Source organism: Schistocerca gregaria, chromosome X (assembly GCF_023897955.1).
Source record: "Schistocerca gregaria isolate iqSchGreg1 chromosome X, iqSchGreg1.2, whole genome shotgun sequence".
NCBI lineage: Eukaryota > Metazoa > Arthropoda > Insecta > Orthoptera > Acrididae > Schistocerca > Schistocerca gregaria.
This window is the reverse complement of record NC_064931.1, coordinates 259,607,501-259,622,362: the sequence shown is the minus strand read 5'-3', so window position 1 is coordinate 259,622,362 and position 14,862 is coordinate 259,607,501.

The following is a 14,862-nucleotide window of genomic DNA, read 5'->3' as shown; positions in this document are numbered from 1 at the left end:
ATATACATTAATGACTTACCATTCCACATTGATGAAGATGCAAAGTTTGTTCTTTTTGCTGATGATACAAGTATAGTAATAACATCTGAAACCAAGAACTAAGTGATGTAATTGGAAATGATGTTTTTCACAAAATTATTAAGTGGTTCTCAGCAAACCGGCCCTCTTTAAATTTTGATAAAACACAGTATATACAGTTCCGTACAGTAAATGTCACAACTCCAGTAATAAATATAGACTTTGAACAGAAGTCTGTAGCTAAGGTAGAATTTTCAAAATTTTTAGGTGTGTCCATTGATGAGAGGTTAAACTGGAAGCAACACATTGATGGTCTGCTAAAACGTCTGAGTTCAGCTACGTATGCTATTAGGGTTATTGCAAATTTTGGTGATGAGAATCTCAGTAAATTAGCTTACTATGCCTATTTCGTATGGCAATCATATTCTGGGGTAATTCACTGTTGAGCAGAAAAGTATTCATTGCTCAAAAACGTGTAATCAGAATAACTGCTTGAGCCCACCCACGGTCATCCTGCAGACATCTATTTAAGGATCTAGAGATCCTCACAGTAACCTCACAGTACATATATTCACTTATGAATTTTGTTGTTAATAATCCAACTCAGTTCAAGAGTAATAGCTGAGTGCATAGCTATAACACCAGGAGAAAGGATGATCTTCACTATGCAGGGTTAAATCTGACTTTCGCACAGAAAGGGGTAAATTATGCTGCCACAAAAGTCTTTGGGCACCTACCAAACAGCAGCAAAAGCCTGACACACAGCCAACTAACATTTAAAAACAAATTAAAAGAATTTCTAGATGGCAACTCCTTCTACTCATTGGCTGAATTTTTAGATATAAATTAAGGGAAAAAAACTTAAACATTAGTGTCATGCAATATTTTGTGTAATGTAATATGTTGTACAGACACCTTTTATTAACCTGACACGTTCCAGATCATTACGAAGTGTCGTATTCATAATCTATGGAACAAGTAATAATCTAATCTAATCTAATCTAATGGCAAAACGTCATTTTTCGGATGAATACAGGTTCTGTTTACCGCATCATGATGGTCGCATCCGTGTTTGGCGACATCGAAATGAACGCACATTGGAAGCGTATATTCGTCATCGCCATACTGGCGTATCACCCGGCGTCATGGTATGGGGTGCCACTAGTTACACGTCTCGGTCACCTCTTGTTGGCATTGACGGCACTTTGAACAGTGGACGTTACATTTCAGATGTGTTACGACCCGTAGCTCTACCCTTCATTCGATCCCTGCGAAACCCTACATTTCAGGAGGATAATGCACGATCGCATGTTGCAGGTCCTGTACGGGCCTTTCTGGATACAGAAAATGTTCGACTGCTGCCCTGGCCAGCACATTCTCCAGATCTCTCACTAATTGGACACGTCTGGTCAATGGTGGCCGAGCAATTGGCTGGTCACAATACGCCAGTCACTACTCATGATGAACTGTGGTATCATGTTGAAGCTGCATGGGCAGCTGTACCTGTACACGCCATTCAAGCTCTGTTTGACTCAATGTCCAGGAGTATCAAGGCCGTTACTACGGCCAGAGGTGGTTGTTCTGGGTGCTGATTTCTCGGGATCTATGCACCCAAATTGCGTGAAAATGTAATCACGTGTCCGTTCTAGTATAATATATTTTTATAATGAATATCCGTTTATCATCTGAATTTCTTCTTGGTGTAGCAAGACATAACATGAACGTCTTACAGGCCAAACCAACAGAAAATAGTAGTGGATACAGTAACATCGCCTGTATCCAATGAGGTAAAAAAAATCACAATAAGTAGGCTGCACTAGACTGTGCATTATGCTACACAAAATAATTATATTGTGTATGATGTCCAGGCGTATCTTCACTGAGAACGGTACGTACACGTACGAGCAAAGTTGATTTTAGAGAGGATGTTCACATCGACAATCTTGCATTTGCAAACACCTCGCCACTCACTGGATCATTCTTTACTCGACCGTACTCAACATCCGACATTGCCGAACTGACATGCACGCAAGCTGTTAGGTCGTGTACATCCATAAGTGGAATACTATAAAATTGTTCCCTTAACTGTTCCTACAAACATCTAGTGGATGTGCGGGAAACGTGGAGGCACGCCCACGACCAAATCCATTTCCAGTTATTCACATTCATTCAAAATTGTGGCGGTGCACCATTATGCTGGACCCTAAGCTGTCACCGAACACGTTTTCTAACGCTCCACGCAAAGTATAACAACGAAACGTACGATACAGGAGCCTATTCATCTTGTCCGGCAATAAGTAAGGGCCGAAAAGCTCTTCCCCACGATTCCAGCTCACAGGTTAATGTCAAAGCGTGCCTGAAAGTAACCTACAAAAGTGTCATGTGGGTTGTGTTCCGACCAAAAATGGCAGTTCTGGAGGTTGAAAACACACCTTCATGAGTGAAGCTAGATTAGTCAGTCAACATCAAGTTATTTATAAAATGTTCGTTATTTTCCACATGGTACACAAGCCATTCACAAAACTGTACTCGTAGAATGCGGTCTTCTGGCTGGTGGTGGTGAGTTAACGTGAAATGATGGATGCAGTTCTTCATCGAGCAAAACTTCAACAATCAGTCTTTGATATATCTGGAACTGGCTTGCAATATCACAGGTACTTCGCCGAAGTGATTGGTGAACGGTATCAAGAATGGCGTCCTCTCTTGTGGAGTACGTCCAGTCCTTTAACGACCTCTATCGATTACTTGTGGACGACGATCACCGGTTTCCCGAAGGTGCTGCTCCAGGTGACGGAAGACATTCTTTTCAGCATGGCATTTTTGAGGGTCCCGTGCAGCAGCAGCCTGGTTATGGCATGCACACAGCATATCGACGCATTCTTCTTTTGTGTACTCCAACGGGAAGACCTGCATGAACTTGACAGGACCACTTGTGGTTGTGTGCTGCGCGGTTAGTAGACACATGCATGCAAATTAACGGATCCCACTGTAATGTGACAGGTTATTGTTATGTGACAAACCAGAACAGCTGTTAGCGTGAGTGACATAAAAGTAGATATCTTAGGTGTTGCGAAACAACAAAAAACACTTAAGAAAGGCAAGTCTTCCGGTTCAGATGGTTTACCAGTCACATTCCTCTCAGAGTATGCAGACACAATAGCGCCTTTCTTAGCAATCATGTGCAACCGCTTACTTGACGAAAGGTCTCTTCCTAAAGACTGGGAAGTAGCATAGGTCACACCAATATCCAAGAAAGAAAATAGGAGTAACCCATTGAATTACAGACCCACATCACTGACCTCAATTTGCAGTAGGATTTTGGAGCATATACTGTACTCGAACATTATGAATCACCTTGAAGACGCATAAACAACATGGATTCAGAAAATATTGTTTTTGTGCAACACAGCTAGCTCTTTATTGACATGAAGTAATGAGTGCTGTCGACAAGTGATCTCAGATCGATTCCATATTCCTTGATTTCCAGAAGGCTTTTGATACCGTTCCTCACAAGCGACTATTACTCAAATTGCATTCATATGGAGTATCGTCGTAGTTGTGTGACTGGATTCGTGATTTCCTCTCAGAGAGGTCAACAGTACGTAGTGATAGACGGTAAATCATCGAGTAGAGCAGAAGTGATATCTCGCGTTCCGCAAGGTAATGTCATAGGCCCTCTGCTGTTACTGATTTATATAAATGATCTAGGCGATAATTTGAGCAGCCCCTTAGATTGTTTGCAGATGACTCTGTAATTTACCGTGTAGTAAAATCATCAGCCGATCAGTTCCAACCACAAAATGATCTAGAGAGAATTTCTGTATGGTTCGAAAAGCGGCTTTCAGCACTAAACAAAGAAAAGTGCGAGGTCATCCACATGGCTACTAAAAGAAATCCGATAAATTTTGGCTATACGACAAATCGCGTAAATCTAAGGGCTGTTAATTCGACTAAATACCTCGGAATTACAATTACGAGCAAATTAAATTGGTAAGACCACATAGATAATATTGTGGGAAAGCCGAAGCCAAGACTGCGTTTTGTTGGCAAAACGCTTAGAAGACGCGACAAACTCACTAAAGAGACAGCCTACATTACACTTGTCCGTCCTCTGCTGGAATATTTCTGCGCTGTATGGAATCATTACCAGGTAGGATTCACGGAGGACATCGAAAAAGTGCAAAGAAGGGCAGCTCGTTCCATGTTATCACGCAATAGGGGTGAGAGTGTCACTGGTATGATACACGATTTGGGTGGCAGTCACTGAAACAAAGGCGGTTTCCTTTGCGGCGAGATCTATTTACAAAATTTTAATCACCAACTTTCTCTTCCAAATTTCTTGAATATTTTGTTGACACCCACCTACGTAGGGAGAAATGATCGTCATACTACAATAAGAGAAATCAGAACTCGAACGGAAAGATTTAGGTGTTGCTTTTTCCCACGCGCCATTCGAGAGTGGAATGGTAGAGAAGTAGTATGAAAATGATTCTTTGAACACTCTGCCAGGCACTTATGTGTGGATTGCAGAATAACCATGTAGATGTAGATGTAGAATGATTTTCTGCATATATACTATGAGAACTAGGGAACATACGTCTAAATACTGGAAAAAGGAATCTGACGAGTATTCGAACCATAGCTCTCTGGATCTGACGTTGCAGCAGTCTGCTCAGTAAGCTACGACAGCTGTTACATTAGTACGCGGTGATACACACTCCTCTGTACGTTACGATGCACTGCATGATGTGACAGTGTTGCCAGAACCTCGTTTTCATACATGTGTATTTCAAAATGGATTCAATCTGATTTCTGTTTGATAAACTCTTGTCTTTGCTCTGGATGAGGAATCGCATGCCGACCTTCAAGCGGGACAATTTTTCGTCAAACCATATATTTAAAAATAGCCTATGCCCGTCAGAGTGTTCATTAGAACATCGTCTAAATATCTGACGTAAATCTATCAAGAAGTTTTCGATACTTTGATACCAACATTAAAAAACATATTGTCTTTATATAATAGCGTAGATGTTAAATTTCTAGTTATCAGAAATGCTGGTTTTTTTTCATGCCAATCTGCGTTTTATACATCTACTTCGGCCAACATCAATTTGCTGAAAAGAAAGCAAAACTCATGAACTGCAGAGTGGGTAAAATAAAATTGACCACGTAAATATTTATGAGGCTGATGCAGAATTAATGCTTGTAAATGTACGGGAGAACGCCCATCACAGAAAATGCTGCAAACCGTGATTTCGAAGCACCGGTCGGTTGCTGTCACAGGTTTGCTCATGTACATCTCTCGCTTGCTCTGTGCAGTGTGCTTCACCTGTGTCATTATGTTTGAGTTAGTGACGGGAGCAGATGTTGACTGCAACACAACGCGATGCTCACGACAAAAATGTGCATGTTCATTGTCCAATATTAAGTGGAGCAAACTTCGTGGAAAAGGCGTGCTGAACTGTCTGTGCAAGAGTTGAAGACTGGAAGTGATTTCACGAAGTCTACAATGCAGTTGGATAAAATGAGCACAGCGCTGCATCGACGTCAACGGTGGCCATTTCCAGCATCTTTTCTGATATTCGCTAACAAGCACTAGTCCTACGTCAGTTTTACTGTGTCTCATTGTTCTCCGATTCCGGTTTTTAGTAGCTCGCTACAAGACCAATAAGGTAAAATTAAAGAGATTCGAGCTCATGTAGATAATTAGCAGCAGACGTTCTTCCCGTGCACCAATCTGTATGAGACTGGAAAGTGAGGACTGACACTGGTGCACGATGTGGCCTCTGGCACACAGGGCTGTGATTTTCAGAGTATACAATAAGGTGACAAGTGTAATGGGACAGCGATATGCTCATACACTACTGGCCATTAAAATTGCTACACCACGAAGATGACGTGCTACAGACGCGAAATTTAACCGACAGGAAGAAGATGGGCTCTGAGCACTATGGGACTTAACATCTATGGTCATCAGTCCCCTAGAACTTAGAACTACTTAAACCTACCTAACCTAAGGACAGCACACAACATCCAGTCATCACGAGGCAAAGAAAATCCCTGACCCCGCCGGGAATCGAACCCGGGAACCCGGGCGCGGAAGGGAAGAAGATGCTGTGATATGCAAATTGTTAGCTTTTCAGAGCATTCACACAAGGTTGGTGCCGGTGGCGACACCTACAACTTGCTGACATGAGGAAAGTTTCCAACCGATTTCTAATACACAAACAGCAGTTGACCAGAGTTGCCTGGTGAAACGTTGTTGTGATGCCTTATGTCAGGAGGAGAAATGCGTACCATCACGTTTCCGACTTTGATAAAGGTCGGATTATAGCCTATCGCGATTGCGATTTATCGTATCGCGACAGTGCTGCTCGCGTTCGTCGAGATCCAATGACTGTTAGCAGAATATGGAATCGGTGGGCTCAGGAGATGTAATACGGAACGCCGTGCTGGATCCCAACGGTCTTGTATCACTAGCAGTCGAGATGACAGGCATCTTGTCCGCATGGCTGTAACGGATCGTACAACCACGTCTCGATCCCTGAGTCAACAGATGGGGACGTTTGCATGACAACACTCATCTGCACGAACAGTCCGGCGACGTTTGCAGCAGCATGGACTATCAGCTCGGAGACCATGGTTGCGGTTACCCTTTACGCTGCATCACAGACAGGAGCGCCTGCGATGGTGTACTCAACGACGGACCTGGGTGCACGAATGGCAGAACGTCATTTTTTTCGGATGAATCCAAGTTCTGTTTACAGCATCATGATGATCGCATCCATGTTTGGCGACATCGCGGTGACTGCACATTGGAAGCGTATCACCCGGCGTGATGGTAGAGGGTGCCATTAGTTACACGTCTCGTCACCTCTTGTTCGCATTGCACTTTGAGCAGTGAACGTTACATTTCAGATGTGTTACGGTCCGTGGCTCTACCCTCCATTCGATCCCTGCGAAACCCTACATTTCAGCAGGATAATGCACGACCGCATGTTGCAGGTCCTGTACGGGCCTTTCTGGATACAGGAAATGTTCTACTGCTGCCCTGGCCAGCACGTTCTTCGGATCTCTCACCAATTGAAAAAGGCTGGTCAATGGTGGCCGAGCAACTGGCTCGTCACAATACGCCAGTTACTAATCTTGATGAACTGTGGTATCGTGTTGAAGCTGCCTGGGCAGCTGTGCCGGTACACGCCATCCAAGCTCTGTTTGACTCAATGCCCATGCGTATCAAGGGCATTACTACGGCCAGAGGTGGTTGTTCTGGGTACTGATTTCTCAGGATCTATGCACCGAAATTGCGTGAAAATGTAATCACATGTCATTTCTAGTATAATATAGTTGTCCAATGAATACCCGTTTTCATCTGTATTTCTTCTCGGTGTAGCAATTTTAATGGCCAGTAGTGTGTACAGATGACGGCAGCATGGCGTACGCAATGTATAAAAGGGCAGCACGTTGGCTGAACTGTCGTGTTACTCAGGTGATTCATGTGAAAAGGTTTCCGAGATGATTATGGCCGCACGATGGGGATTAACAGACTTCGAACGCGGAATAGTAGTTGGAGCTACATACATGGGCTATTATATACCGGGAATCGTCAGGAAATTGGATCCGGCATTCATAGTATCAAGAGTGTTGAGTAGAGTTGTCAGTGCTAACAGAAGACCAGCACTGCTAAAAAATAGCCGCAGAAATGAATGTGGGACGTGCGACGTACGTATCCGTTATGTCAGTGCGGCAATGGGCTATTGCAGCAAACGACCGACGCAAGCGTCTTTACTAACGTCTCCTGCAGCGCCTCACCTGGTCTGGTGACAATATCGATTGGACCTTGACGATTGGAATCCGTGGCCTGGTCTGATGAGTCTTAGTTTCAGTAGGTAAGAGCTGACGGCAGGGTTCTAGTGTGCAGCAGACCCAGAAGGCCATAGACCCAAGTTGTCAAGAATTCATGTACAAACTGGTGGTGGCTCCACAGTGATATGGGTTGCATTTATATGGAATGGACTGGGTCCTCTGGTCCAACTGAACCCATCACTGACTGGAAACGATGATGTTCTGCTGCTTACAGACCATTTGCAGCCATTCATAGACTTCATGTTCCCAAACAACGAGATCATACCAATGGGCAACCGTTGTTCACAATTGCTTTGAACAACGTTCTGGAAAATGTGAGCGAATGATTTGGTCTCCCAAATCTCCCGAACCGACCCTTTTGGCCGAGCGGTTCTAGGCGCTTCAGTCCGGAACCTCGCTGCCGCTACAGTCGCAGGTTCGAATCTGGCTCGGGCATGGATGTGTGTGATGTCCTAAGGTTAGTTAGGTTTAAGTAGTTCTAAGTCTAGGGGACTGGTGACCACAGATGTTAAGTCCCATAGTGTTCAGAGCCATTTGAATAGAACGCCTGACGTGAACCCGTTGAACATTTATGGGACATAATCGAGACGTCAGTTCGTGAGTAACATTCTGCACCAGCCACACTTTCGCAATTATGGAAACTGACTTACGCTAAGGACAACACACGCACACTCATACCCAAGGAGGAATCGAATCTCTGACGGGGGCAGGTTTCTCCTAGGTAATGTCCGGCCACGTCCTTCGAAAATCCTACATATGCCAGCTCTCGCCTCATTGACGGTGGAACGGTACACATGAAGAAAAACGGTTATCAATGCCACACACGGGTACCGGAATACCCCAACATAAATTATTTCTTTGTATAATTACTTCAATTACATTTTCATATTATTAAATTTATGAAATACTTCTTTGAAGAATAAACTGAAAACATTACTCAAATTTTACAATTTGATTAAACGTTTGTTTGATGCTAGGGACATATGACCTTTCTGCATGTAATACACTGACCTGGGTCTTTCCTCAGTTTTATTGTGGATGCAGAATGAACGTCTTCTTTGCTAGATGGTGCTTCCGATGGTATTATCAATTTTCAGAATATCCTTTGTCAGCGCACGGAGAGATGACTGAAAACTTGTCTTCCTAGACGTGAGTTATGGCGGCGTTACAAGTCCCTAAGAAAATGCATATATTTTCTGCTGTCTTCCGTTTCTCGTGAGACTGTATGATCTGTTTAGCAGAACGACAGAGTTGATTCCATCTATGATCAAATTCTCGTAAAGTAGCGTGAAAGGACAGCGATCGTTCTTTATAGCATGTGAATACGTTTGGCGTAACTCCTCCCAACAATAAACACCACTTGTGTAGGTACAGAAAATTTTAGTTCTTCAGGAGTTTGAGATAGTTATATTTGCCTTCATTAGGGTGAACTTAAGAGAGTAATAGTACGATCTCCTTGTTCTAGTTTGGAGGACAGTATGGCACGAGAGTCAAAAACTCTATACAGTTTATACATGTTGATTGGGCGATCTAATGTTGTAAATTGTAGTATTAGGAGCCAAGATCGCTTGATGTGAAATAGTTAATTTAAAGACCAGTTTCATCAAAAACTAGGTGTCGACTTCAGATTCTCAGATTTCACAGAAATATAACTACACGTAAGCCTCGTCAACATACGGAGAACAGGCTCCTATTACAATAATACAGCTCCACACTGGTTTGTGAAATGTACAAATCTTGCTAAATCCATAGCACTAATAAGGAGTACAGAAGCAAAAACAGGTACATAAGTAAGGATGATGCTGTGACGACAACTGTGGAAAACTGAGCCGATACGCTGTAGAGTCCATTTTACGTGGGAGATCTGAGAACATGAAGATCACAACTAGCTACTAACTATACTACAAACGAAATAAACTGTTTCACATCAAGCGATCTTGATTTCTAACATTACAAAATTAAAAACTCGCTGTAAGCCGGTACGGATGTGCTTATTTTTCTCTTCCGTTCACTTCTGCCACTGCGGCTGGGATTTCTTTTTTATTTGTGTACTCCACAGACACCTAATAACACGTACTACAGCAATACTTGTTTCAAACCAACACATCAGAATGTCAGAAGGAAACGTACCTTACACAACCACTACACCATGGTACATGTGTACTCCAAACAGTTCATTACAAAAAAAGCTTAAGACAGCCGACTCTCTCACACGTAGAAGCGAACTACAACCAAAGATATGACGCGGAGACTTGCAGCTTTCTAGTGCCGACTTGTAGGAATTTACAGCGGTTATGTTACTGCGCGGCTACACCATTACCCTCCATGCAAAATGGTTCAAATGACTCTGAGCACTATGGGACTTAACATCTGAGGTCATCAGTCCCCTAGAACGTAGAACTACTTAAACCTAACTAACCTAAGTACACCACACGCATCCATGCACGAGGCAGGATTCGAACCTGCGACCGTAGTGGTCGCGTGGTTCCAGGGTGAAGCGCCTAGAACCGCTCGGCCACACCGGCCGGCCTTAACCCCCATGCATTATGAAAATTCCAAGCCTGTAAATTTTGCTCTTCGCACGAGATACACGTTCTTTATTTGTGTATTTGTTGGCGGGATGACTTTTAGATTCATTGTGAGTCCAGAATTTTGGGGTTTCGTTGCTGTAAGTGGACGCTGGATTTTTTACTGTTTATGATAATGATTTTATTTTAAAAATAGTCGAATAAAAACATTTAACGTTTTTCTGCCACGTTTGTTAGACTGAGTCCTTTAGGCTATAGCAAATTCGACACACTGACTGACGTTTTCAAGAAATTGCTAATCGACTGGAGACGTCCTCAGAAATGCTGTGGCCGTGCACCTTGCTGTTGTGCGCCAAGACAGAGGAGCGGCGGCGCGGGGGCGGGCCGTGTATCACGTCGGCCGCCACTTTAGCCGGGAAATGAAGGCGAGGCCGGATTTCACGGCTTAGGCGCTCCCCGCCCTAACTGCCTCTCGTGCCCCGAGAGGCCTCCCAATTTCTGGCACCTCACTGCACTGCCGTCCCTTCCACGTTGCCTCACAAACGGAGAGCAACGACCAACTCCGTGTGTTTGTTTCAGAAATGGACGTTCCGCAGCTACTTTGTTTCTACTATATTTTCTTTCTTTGCTACTGTATTCGCAATTGTACCTACATTCTACGCAGTCATTCTTGCCATTAGCGAAGCCGTCAACACTGGCGTCAGATCACTTCAAAAATGGTTCAAATGGCTCTGAGCACTATGGGACTTAACATCTGTGGTCATCAGTCCCCTAGAACTTAGAACTACTTAAACCTAACTAACCTAAGGACATCACACACATCCATGCCCGAGGCAGGATTCGAACCTGCGACCGTAGCGGTCACGCGGTTCCAGACTGAAGCGCCTAGAACCGCACGGCCACACCGGCCGGCGGCAGATCACTGCCTGACGGATTGAGTGAAGATGGAAATGACTGCTTGAGAATGACGCTATGACCTCGACCTAGTAGTAAAAATGAAAGCCTTGAGACATTGTGTTTGAACAGAAGCACTATTTAAAAATTCGACACAGGCTGACAGTTTGACATAGAGCACAAACTTCTGGCTGGCTGTGTTTACAGAAGGAATGGACATTTTGTAACACTAGAAGCCGAGAGTAAAGTCCAAGTCCTTCGCACTTGTATGAGTAATCTAGTCAGAGTCATACGCAAAACGTAGTAGAAAGTCGCTGTATAGGTTGTCAACGAGAGGGTAGCCGACGCGTATGTTGTAAGCATATAGATCGAGTACGACACAGGCTTGTTGATGGCTTTGTACCCCTCAAGAGACCATGGGGTCGGACCATGTCAAGTGTCGCGGACGAGGGAGTGTATCCTTCAGCCCTTCTTTACACTGAATCATGCTGTCGTTCGGATGCACCTGGCTCCATTCGGACAGCAACTCATGCACTGAAAAAAAGGCTCCTGTAGCGTTAGTACATAGTGATACTTCTATATCTTTAAGTGTCCCGGTAGCCAGAAATGTAACGGATTCTCCGGTGAACGAGAAGGCCATGCTACCAGACTTCCTCGACCGATCCATCGCCCATGAAACGTTGCGGTTGAGTACTGTTTCACGATCTGCAGATAATGAGCGGTGCCCTGTCGTGCATAACACACAGCCATCGTCTTTCTGCAAGGGTAACGTTCACCAATATCGTTGGTAATTCATCACACAGAAATCAGATATACACAGCATCTGTTAGTAGGACAGCAGGGAGGGTTTGGAGTGAGGTAACGATCTTGAGACAGGTGTCAGGTTTACACACTTGGGCTCCTTGTATTCAAGGCCATCTCCCCTCCCCTCCCCCTCGAGAACAACTGCTTCACTCAGGGGAACCCCATCCCTCCTCTCCTCCCATTCTCCTCCTCCCTTCTCATCCCCCTCGTGAAACTGAAACTTTCCCTTCCGACTTTCATCTTTTAAAAGTGGGAGGGGTTCACTCTGGGGCTGGGCAACACGCGGGGAGGATCAGGTTGTGACTAATTGTTAATAACAAAATTTGTTAAGTCATATGACTTGAGGTTTGTAGCCCACACCCAGCAAAAACGTAAGTAGTATCATTCTTGTTCAGTTTCACGTATATTTCTCCCATTTTCGTATTTTTCCATAGCTTTCACAATTTACGCTTTTTTCTAAATTTTTCGTATTTTTCCAAAATTTTATCCATTTATATGAGTTCCGGGTGACGTCACGTCAATATCGCGTGGTATAGTGTCGACATCATGATGCTGTTACCCAATACCACTGCAGCATTGATCCTCGTTATTTATCATTGCTAAGCCACTGCTTCATTACTAGTGTGTGTGTGTGTGTGTGTGTGTGTGTGTGTGTGTGTGTCTGACATCATACTGTATGTATTACAAATGACCACGGTGGTAGAAACAATGAAAATAAATAATATTAATGACGTCACAGCAAATTCTATAAGCACTACCGATCTCCAACCAAAAATACTGTATGTATAAGAAATTCCTTACTGAAATAGATAAACCAGTGCTAAGTCACCACCACATTACTAGAATGTGTGAGACCATAGCACCACAGCAAAAAAAAAAAAGTATTTGGAGAGACAGCTGACCAGTATCTCAAAATCTGATTCTTGTTAGTCAATATGTGTGTCGCAATATATTAGTCTATCCACACATACATTCGAATTGAGTGCATTCATCACTTCTGTGAGGTTTTCCTGGTGGGAATACCTATCAGAAATATCACAGCTCGATGTATAAACTTTTGAAATTGAGCGAGGTAGTGCAATGGCTAGCACATTGAACTCGCATCTGGGAGGACGATGGTTCAAGCCCGCGTCCAGTCATTCTGTTTCAGGTTTTCTGTTATTTCCCTACATCGCTTAATGCATATGCTGGGATGATTACTTTGAAAGGCCACTGCAGATTTCCTTCCTCATCCTCCCCTAATCCGAGCGTGTGAGACAAGACATTAAACACTAATCACCTCCGCCATAAACTTTGTGCAAAGCCATCCCTACAGTACTAGGGCGTGTTAGAACGAGTTCGTTATCATACTGATGGAAATCATGACGTTATATTAGAATTCTGATGCTTCCAACCTAAGATACTGTATGTATAAGAAATAGCACAGTGCTACAAAAAATACGTGCCTAAAGAGAGACAGCTGATCAGTATATGCAACTACCCCAGCGAAAAGTATGAAGCGCGCAGGATAGCCCACCCCTCAAACTCCGAGGTATGGTGTATAGGTGCGAATACTACCCCTCCTAATCTAGCAATAGCGGAGAGAGTTAGACTATAATAGATGTAATCATCTCCGACCGAGTTTCTACCCGGCCGAAGTGGCCGAGCGGTTCTAGGCGCTACAGTCTGGAACCGTGCGACCGCTACGGTCGCAGGTTCGAATGTTGCCTCGGGCATGGATGTGTGTGATGTCCTTAGGTTAGTTAGGTTTAAGTAGTTCTAAGTTCTAGGGGACTGATGACCTCAGAAGTAAGTCCCATAGTGCTCAAAGCCATTTGAACCATTTGAACCGAGTTGCTAGCACAACAGACACTGCTGCTATATCAGTTCTGGCCGAGGAACCTCAGCGGCAACAGCAGTAAACGGATCCCAGCTCGTCGGTGGACATATGAAAGACTGATGAAAATACACACCTAGATTACGAGGAACTCCTCCCTCGTATTCGTCGGATAATGGTGGTCGAACGAGCCAGGTGAGCTGCCGGTAGGTTATGGAACTCCTCAAGCAGCCACGGTCGCCATTGAATCCCTGGCCACGAGCGAGACAACTCCACGTGTATGTCCAAAACTATGCCAGACCATCTCCCCAGAAATGGTACAGAAATTTACATTATTAAGGAATACGTCTCTGATGTGACCGACCTGATGGCTAGCGCAAAAGGTACTCTTACGAAATCTGGCATCCCACCCCAATAAACCAGACGTAACTCGCTGACGCCTACACAGTCACCAGCGGAAATATGTGAATGCCCTTGCAGATAAGCGTTACTAACAGTTTAAGTGCCAAGTAGTCATCTCCCCTTCCCCGTTTCTCTCTGAACCAATCAGAATGCAGCTGTCAAACCAGCGATTATGTGTGGGCGGTGCCAGTGTCGGTAAACCATAGTTCCCAAGTGGAATGAAGACATGTTATACGATATAAGCTATTGCTTGATTATTAGAGTGTGTGTGACATTTTGAGAAGCTACGTAAAAAAATTTGGGTAGGAGAGCCACCAATCCTTCTGCGAACAACTCACTGGCAAGGTTAGGGCTGGAGTTTCCTTCAAATTTGAGCAGGGCTGGTGTAATTGCTGTATTCACCACCCTCCACGTGAACCCTACTGGGCATATCTGAAAAAAATTAACGACAAAATACAATGCAGCAAGAACACTGACTGTGGACTAGATACGCCAGAGCTCCCAGGCAGAATAAAAAGACATGTAATTCCCCCA